Below are 8,673 nucleotides of genomic sequence, written 5' to 3' on the forward strand. Positions count from 1 at the left end.
GAGCTTATATTCCACCAGGGGAGACAACATGAACATATATAAACATAGGGATAGGAATGAGGACTAGACCTGTGATTTCACTGATATAGGGAAATCTGGGGTGAGTAAACTCTCTCTACCAATGCAAGTTGGCACCTTTTCTGGAACTTGTAGTCTTAGCAAGTTGCCCGTAACATTGGCTTTCCTAGGATCCCAGAGGTAGTATATGCTAGAGTCAGGATTTGAACCTAGGTCTTCCTGGCCTTAGGCCACCTCTATCTACTATGTCATGCCGCCTTCCCCCCTACTTCCTCCTCTCCTCCTGCCTCCACTCCACCCCCTCTGTCTCTGTCTCTCTTGGCATATACAGAATGACAATGATACTGGCCTCCCTGTTGCTCCTCCCACATCACACTCCATCTCCCAACTCTGGCAGTCCTTCATGCCTGGAGCTGTTTCCCTCTTCATCTCCACCTTCTAGTTTTTCTGGCTTCTCTTATGTTTCAGTTAAATTCTCCCCTTTAACAAGAATCCTTTTCTAATCCTCCCTGATTTTAATGCCTCTGACCTTGAGAGCAAGGGTTTTCTTTTGCTTTTCTTTGTATCCCCAGCACTTAGTATGGTGCCTAGAACATAGTAGGAGCTTAATAAATGCTTATCGATGAAGAGAATACAAAATAAATGCAAGGTGGTTAGGGAGGGCATTAGCAGGTAGGGGGATTAGGAAAGGTTTCCTGCAGAGGGTAATGCTTGAGCTCTGTCTTCACAGAAGCAAAAGATTCTATAAGGTAGAGATTCGAAGAGATTGCATTTCAGGCATGGCAAATAGCTAATACAAAGGCAGGGAGATGGGAAATGGAGCATTGCATGTGTAAAACAGAGGAAAAGCCAGTTTGGTGGGATCCTGCTGTGTGGGCAGGAGAAATATGTACATTTACTAAGAGATTGGAAAAGTAATTCGAGGCCAGGTTGTGAAGGGCTTTATTTTATTTTATTGCTTTTGGTGAGGCAGTCAGGGGAGTTAAATGACTTGCCCAGGGTCACACAGCTAGAAAGTGTTATGTGTCTGAGGCGCATTTGAACTCATGTCCTCCTGAATTCAGGGCCAGTGCTCTATCTGCTGAACCACCTAGCTGCCCCCTGTGAAGGGCTTTAAAAGCCAAATATAGGCAAGTAGGTTACTGAGTAGGCTAGTGACATAGTCAGGCATTTGCCTTAGGGAAATCACTTTGGCAGCTGTATGGGACCAGGGGAGAGACTTGGGGCACAGATACCAATTAGAAGGTTACTTCAGTACTCCAGGTGAGAGGTAACTAGGGCCTGAAGTAGCATGTGGCTGTGTGAGAAAAACATACAAAATTAAACACGTGTAAAATTAAACAAGAAAAAAATCCCAAAAAACCCAAACCACAAGACATTACAATAAACGTGACTAATTGCTGAATGAGTGGTAAAGATGAGCGCTATGAAAGCTCAAAAGAGGAAGAGATCCTTGTGAGTTAGGAAGGTTTAGGGAAAACTTCAAGGTGGGAACAAAACATGCACTGGACCTTGAAGAGTGCTAGGCTTTGGATAGGCAGAGGGGAGCAGTGGGATTCTAGCAGAGGGGTAAGCAGGGGCCTGGAGGTAGGAGAGTATACTATTATGGGGATGAGAGGGGGACCTTAGAGAGAAAATTTTTCCAAGTGCTTCAGAAATCCTAGGGTGATATAAAATTATAGACCACTAGAACCAGAATGACCTTTAGAACATTATCTAATATAGACCTCCCTCCCCTCAATTTTTGTATTAAAATTTTTTTATGGATACCTTTAAAAAATATGGAATGCTTCATGAATATGTGTGCCATCCTTGTGCAGGGGTCATGCTAATGTTCTCTGTAGCATTCCAATTGTACTATATGAGCTATTTAAGCGAGCACTTAGATGTCTTTTTTTTTAAGGTAATTGGAGTTAAGTGACTTGCCCAGGGTCACACAGCTAGTAAGTAGATGTCTTTTTATATCACACTCATTTCTAGATATTATACTCTCCTATACTATCACAGAGAAAACAAATGAAACCAACCAAGTCTGAAAGTGTGTGTAGCATTCTGTACCCCTAGTCCCTCACCTCTCTACCAAAAGCAGACAGGTACTTCCACATCTCTTTTCTGGAGGCCAATACTGAACACTGCAATTCCTCAGCATAATTTAGCTTCCTTTCAGTCTGACCCCTTCATTTTACAAATGCGGAAAGGAAGGCCCAGAGAGGAGATGAATTCCTAAGGTTACCCCACAAGTTAGAGACAGAATTGACACTAGAATCCAGGTCTTCTGACTCAAAGTGCCAGGCTCTTTCTATTCTACAATGCTTCTCTCCTTTGCTGCTGGGGACCCAGAACATTTGCAAATCTGAGAGAGGCGCCAGCTCTCTAATGGTTTCCTTCGGGCTTCCCACCATGCACCAGAGACATTAGCCAGCTAAGGTTTCTTTAGCAACTTTAGCACCAAGGATGAGAGTTATAACTTTCACTTCTCTTTACATTTTTATTTAGGTCCATTTAGCCTTGTTACTTTTCAGCCTGGTGTCTTTTTTATTCTTTAAAGCCTACTAACCTATGCTGTCACATAATCAGGCCACGGTAGCTCTGGAGTTATCAGACACAGGAGTCAGCACACTTGGCCAGACTGAGGCCTTGCAAAGTTTTGAGAGCTATGCTGGATGTGGCCGGCTTCTGCTTTCCAGGCGAAAATGATAAAAATAGCTCACATTTATATGGCCCTTGAAGATTTGAAAAGTACTTTCCTCATAAATAAAGCCATTTTGTAGAAAAAGAAACAGAGGCCTGGAAAGATCAAATACCTTGTCCCCAAGGTCAGCTAGAAAGCATCAGTTTGGTGGAACACCCATCTTCTTACTCTAAGAAAAGCTCTTTTTTTCCCCCTCACTATGCGGTGCCTGCCTCTTAACTATACCATGATGTCTCAGGTCCTACTCCTGAAAAAAAAAATCTAAATTTGTCTGGGGTGCTGGGGTAGTTTGGAGGGAGGAGGAGGAAGAAGGAAGCAGGTGGCAGAAGAGAACAGCTGATATAGGGAAAGCCCTGCCCTCCTATTCTGTCTCTGAAAGTGGCCATCAGCAGATGACTCAGGAGTTGGTAAACAAGCCTAAGCCTCTTTGGTTTAATTAGCTGAGTGGGCAGGAAGAAAAGAAGTGAGAGGAGCATGTTTTATTTATTGTTTTAAAAGAAGAGGCTTAGTAATGCTCTTGGTGAAAGGAGTCTAGAGCCAGCACGTGCATTTGACGGTGGTCAAATTGGAAATCATCATAGAGGGTCCAAATATCATTCCTCTCTTTCCCAGCACTGGTCCACAGACCCTAAGACAGGGAATACCGCTTTAGAAGAGTTGCTGAAATTTGCAAAAGGAACCTTGATTAATAGTGCAGGGCCCAAAGACAGAAAGAAATTGTGGGTTGTCAAAGCTCCTACCTTTTTTTCTCTGTAGCACAAGTGGAAATGTGGTGGTCTCTATTTCCACTATTTTCAAGGCCAGACCCTGGCCCTGCTCACCTTGCTCTTAGCTGATGAACTTATTCCCTATTTTAACAAAGATCTAAGTTACTGAATATGAACTACCTCCATTCCCCTCCTCCAAAAATCAAAATTTATCTGTGCTTCTACTTATTTTCTTCTCTTTCCCTATTATTTTCAATGATGGTTAAGTCCCCCTCTACTCTGTCTTTGTTGTATGCCCTCTGAGATGCTGCTTTTTTGATTCAACCTCCCTCAGGCATCTTCGATGTCTCCCACTGGATTGTTGATTGTATAAATCTGTTGCAAAGGTTTTGTTTATTTTTCTCAATTGGGGATTGAAAATGGGAAGGGAAAGGAAAGTTAAGGATACCTACCCCTCCCTTGAAAAAAAAAAGAAAAGAAAGAAAAGGTTATTGAAACACGTTTTTGAAACGTACAGAAGAGAAGGCTAGAAGGAGTCACAGATAAGTAGGACAGCTTTGAAAGTAACATGTTGAATTTATTATTATATAATCTAAAAGAAAAGTAAGCTGTGTACATAAAAGAAATCTGCAGTTTCCTGGACAACCCACTCTATTCTATGGCATATACAAAAGTGCTCATTTTAACTGATTTTTGTTGGGATAAAATAACAACAAATAAAGTGCATGAAGGAGAATAATTTGTAAAAAGCCTAGAAAGATGGACTGGAGCAGTACTGTGAAGGGCCTAAGCTTTTTGAGCTGTAGGGGTAACATAGTTAAACTTTACAGCACTTAAGCCTTTTCTCAAGGCTTCTCCTCTTCAGCCTCTTTCAAGCATTTGACAGTGACTTCATTGCTAAACACCCCCTCAGCTCCTGTGACGCTGCACTATCCCGTCTCCTCCTACCTCTGTCTTCACTCCTTCCCTAGCTCTGATGATTCCTTTTGCTTTTTTTTGCTCCCCTAAATGTGGGCATTCACCAAGGTTCTATTCTTGGTCCTCTTCTTTTCTTCCTTTGTATGAAACCAAACTACATGGGTGATAGAAAAATTACGCCAGCCAATATATGGTGCTTCCATCTGTCACTGTCAGGCAGTTGGAGTCTTTTGAATTAAATGTTTTCTTTATTTCCTATTTTAATATTAATACTATAATTTCCTGTTGTTGATTCTTTCCCTTTGCCATGCTGAATAGGATTGTGCTATATTCTCATTAAATATTTCTGTACTTTGATTGACTAAAGATCCCTTAGATAAGGGTACATGCGTCTAATGGTGCTGATACCAATTCATTCACATCTTATCTAACAAAATTCTTATCTAAGTCTTTTGGCAAATCCTCTACTGAGGGGGTCAGCTCAACATGCTGGAAGCCTTTCTCTGGTTCTTTTAATGTAGTTCTATACTGAATAAAGGATTCAAAAGAAACTTTAAACTCTCTTGTAATTTGAGGATTGGTCAATGTGGCTGACATGCCAATTTTCTTGACCGTGGGAAAGATGATGGGTGTTGAATTTTGAAATAATCACTGATCTCAGGCTGTAGCGTTGGGCAGAGAGTAGGCCTGACACATCGGTCTTCAAGTAACAAGCATTTATTAAGTGCCTACTGTGTGCCATGCACTGTGCTAGGAGTTGGGAATACAATAGAATTCTCTAGAAAAAATGAAACAATCCGTACTCAAAGAGCTTACATTCTAATGTTGATGCCTAGACAACAAACAAGAGTTGGCTCAAAACAGCAGCTGACTACCCCCTCTTCCATTCAGCAACCTTAACTCAAATTACCCAGTGATCTGAATTCATCAAGACTTATTTTCTGTTTCCTTTTTTTTTTTTTAAAGCAAATCCTACATCCTATAAGACTTCTACATGAAACTAACTTAAAACTTAAAATCCCCTTTCAAGGGACATAGTTAAATCTACGGGATAGACTGTGTCCATCATGTTTGTAGGCCGTCTTCCCACTCCTATGCATAATAATAACAGTTAGCATTTATCTAGTGTTATAAGGTTTATGAAGTGCTTTACAAATATTATCTCATTTAATCCTCACAACAACCCTGGGAAGGTAGGTATATTATTATTCCTATTTTATAGATGAGAAAATTGAGGCCTAGAGAGGTTGTTACTCACCCAGAGTCACATAGCTAATAAGAGTCTGAGACAGCATTCAATCTCAGGTCTTTCTTACTCCAAATCCAGAACTCGATCTACTGTAGCACTTTTCTGCCACTAAAACAGTACTGGCAGATTGCATGGTGATTCCTCAATTATTGCCATTCCAGAGTTTCACAAGATTTTCAGTCCAAGTTTCCTTTACATCTACCCAAAGTCCTTCCTTTCAGAGGGTCCTTAGTGAAGATGCATGATCCATGCCTCCCACATGTACCACCTTTCTTTTTCCAGAGGCAGCCAGGCCCTCAGTGTCCCTGCTTTCTTTTTTCCAGGATGACAATTCCTTCCTTTAACAATACCCTATCTGGGACCATTAAAAAACAATAAAACACCTCTCAGTGGTTTTCTTTGCTTTGGTATTTGGGACCATTCAGAAGTTCTCCTCACTTTCACATAATACTCAGCAGCATTTAAAAAAGAACAGATTTATACACATGAACATTTGGTAATTTGATATACACCTTTGTTTTGCCCATCATCTTGTTTCTAAGGCTGTTCTGTGATCTGGGCCAGCTGTTTTTCTTTTGGGTGAGAGAAAAAGCAGGCTGTGGTAGCCCCAGGAGAGGCATCTCTCTCTCTCCTCTGTTTGACTTCCCCTTTAGGTCTGATTCTTTGGCTGGAAGAACGGGTCTTGCAGTCCAGGTTCCCAGTGAGCTGGAAGGAAAGTTCGTCAAAAATGTCTGAGCAATAGGTCACAGGAGGCAAACAGTTTTACAGGCAGATTAGCAGCCTGTGGGAGTTACCCAGGAAGTGTCTCCTCTTAGCTTGATGGGTTTCACAGCTGCCTCTTTGAGTTTTAAAACATATTAAACAGAAGGTGAGGCTGATGGATTGTCCTTTAACATGCTGTCTATTTGCTGGGGTATCCTGTTTCTTGTTGGGAACATAGATCCAACAGATGGAAAGGGACAGGGAATTCTAAGATCTACCAAGCCAAAAAGGGATTTTTCTAGACTACAACATCAAAACAACAGGTAGCATTTCATGGAATTTTAGAGCTGAAAGGGTCCATATAGAATGTGTACTCCAATCCCCTTAAATTTATAGCTAAGGAAACTCAGGCCTAAAGTAGGTGACTTGACTAAATTAAAATGTTTTAAGTACAGTTATTAGAACCCAGGTCTCCTGACTCTTAATCCAGTGAAATTTCCACTATACTATGCTATCTTGAAAGGCCTTCTGGCATTGGTAGGGGTAATCCATTTCTTCTTTGGAGGATCTTAGTAAATTTCACAGACATCTCTTTTACTTTGCTTCTTTCTTTTTCTTTTCCTTTTAACTTTTGTCTTTTTTTTGTTAAGTAGTATTTTATTTTTTCCAATTATATGTAAAGTTAGTTTTCAACATTCATTTTTTTTAATAAGATTTTGAGTTCCAAATTTTTTCTCCCTCTCTCCCATCCCACCCCCAACCCCCAAGATGGCAAGCAATCTGATAGGGGTTATGTACTTTGCTTCTTTCTCAATGAGTTGAGGAATTAGGGGGAGAGCTGGGGAGTGGAAAATTGAAATTATTCTCATTCCTTTGCTTTCCCCTACCCTTATTCCTGAGGAAAGGGAAATCCCACCACAGACTTCCCTGCTTAAATGTATTCAACCTGCCAATGGTACTTCAGAAAATAATAGAATTGGATGAGATCTCAAAAGCCATCAAGTCTAATCCACACATTTACAGGAATTCCATCAACGATTTTCCTATAATAGTCATTCAGCCTTAAAGACTGCTTAAAGATTTCTAATAAGAATGAACCCATTAACTTCTGAGGCAGCCCATCTCATTTTCATATAGATCTCTTTGTTAAGCAGTTTGCTTTTTTTTTTTTTTGGCCTTCCATCAAGCCTAAATCTACCTCTCTGTAACTTCCATCTACTGTTGCTTGTTACAGGGCTGGGGCCAAGCAGAACAAATTCATTGTTCCTCTTCCATCTGACAGTACTTCAACCATTTACTGAGCACAGTTCTTAGGAGGTCAAGGATATGTGTTTGATATTTATATGGGTCTAAAATTAGTTTCCTTCTGTGCTCCAGTTAAAGATTACACCTATCACCTAGGCCAGGCATTTCACTGGCCAGAGAGAGGTCAGATCAAGAGAGCATTTCTAGATCAAATCCAATTGCATTCCTGGAAAGAAAGTACAAAGCCCACGCCTCACTGATGTGGGTCACTAGTGTCAACTGCACACAGGAAGTAGTGATACAAATATATTTGGCATAACATTGCCCTGACCAATATCCTGGAAAATACATTAGAACCAGACGTCGCTGTCACATTACAAAACCTTGATGGAATGTTTGGCTGGTCATACATTTGTAGCATTGATCCTATGGAACCAAGTGTTTCCTGTAAGGTTGTTTTACCCAACACTCTGTTTTTGCAGAATGAACTAATGATGCTAATTGGGCATTTGCTTACACACGTCTTAGCAGAAATGAGCAATTTAATAACATACTTCCTTGTCAGAAACATTATTAGCAGAGATAGACATGATGGAGGATCCATAGGGATGGAAGAATTCCAGGATGACAATGGTGGTGGTAGAAAAAGTTAGGTTACTATACAAAAATAGCAATAAAAATTACATCAAATGTTTGGGAAATATAAAACATACATTTGGAAGTCCGGTAGCTGGTAGAGAAGAGGTGAAGCTAGGTGAGAGGGTGGTAACCAGTGTTCAGAGAGGAAAGGGACAAGGAGATGTGAGGGAGGGGTCCTGATAGGTGGACACCTGATAGGTAAAGATGGGCTCCAGGTCCTGAAAGAAGCTGTGGATGATAGGAAAGATACTTTCCCCCCCAAGCTAATCCAGGAATAGGCTTTCATTAGCTATAATTATGGCCAGGTTATTTTTCCCAAGTTCCACAGAGGCCTGTGTTGGGGAGAGAGGCCTTGGAGTTACATGATGAAAAGTATAAATGACTCATTCTAGACCTCCTATTCTGAAAGAGTAACTGAAAGAATAAAAGAGTTTATAGAGCAGAAGGACATTGGGTACTGGGAATATAGGACCACCAAAGAGGAGGTCAAAGGATAGAAAAAG

General features: G+C 40.8%; 1 non-coding gene across 1 annotated transcript; it reads right to left on the reverse strand.

The window, feature by feature from the left end:
- Nucleotides 1–1,793: 1,793 nt before the first annotated feature.
- On the reverse strand, nt 1,794–1,900 carry LOC144456460 (U6 spliceosomal RNA). The gene has a single exon (XR_013485547.1). It is a non-coding gene; the product is annotated as a U6 spliceosomal RNA (small nuclear RNA).
- Nucleotides 1,901–8,673: the final 6,773 nt, after the last annotated feature.

This window comes from Phascolarctos cinereus, unplaced genomic scaffold, assembly GCF_003287225.1.
Source record: "Phascolarctos cinereus isolate Bilbo 61053 unplaced genomic scaffold, phaCin_HiC Scaffold_3;HRSCAF=262, whole genome shotgun sequence".
In the NCBI taxonomy this organism is placed as follows: Eukaryota; Metazoa; Chordata; class Mammalia; order Diprotodontia; family Phascolarctidae; genus Phascolarctos; species Phascolarctos cinereus.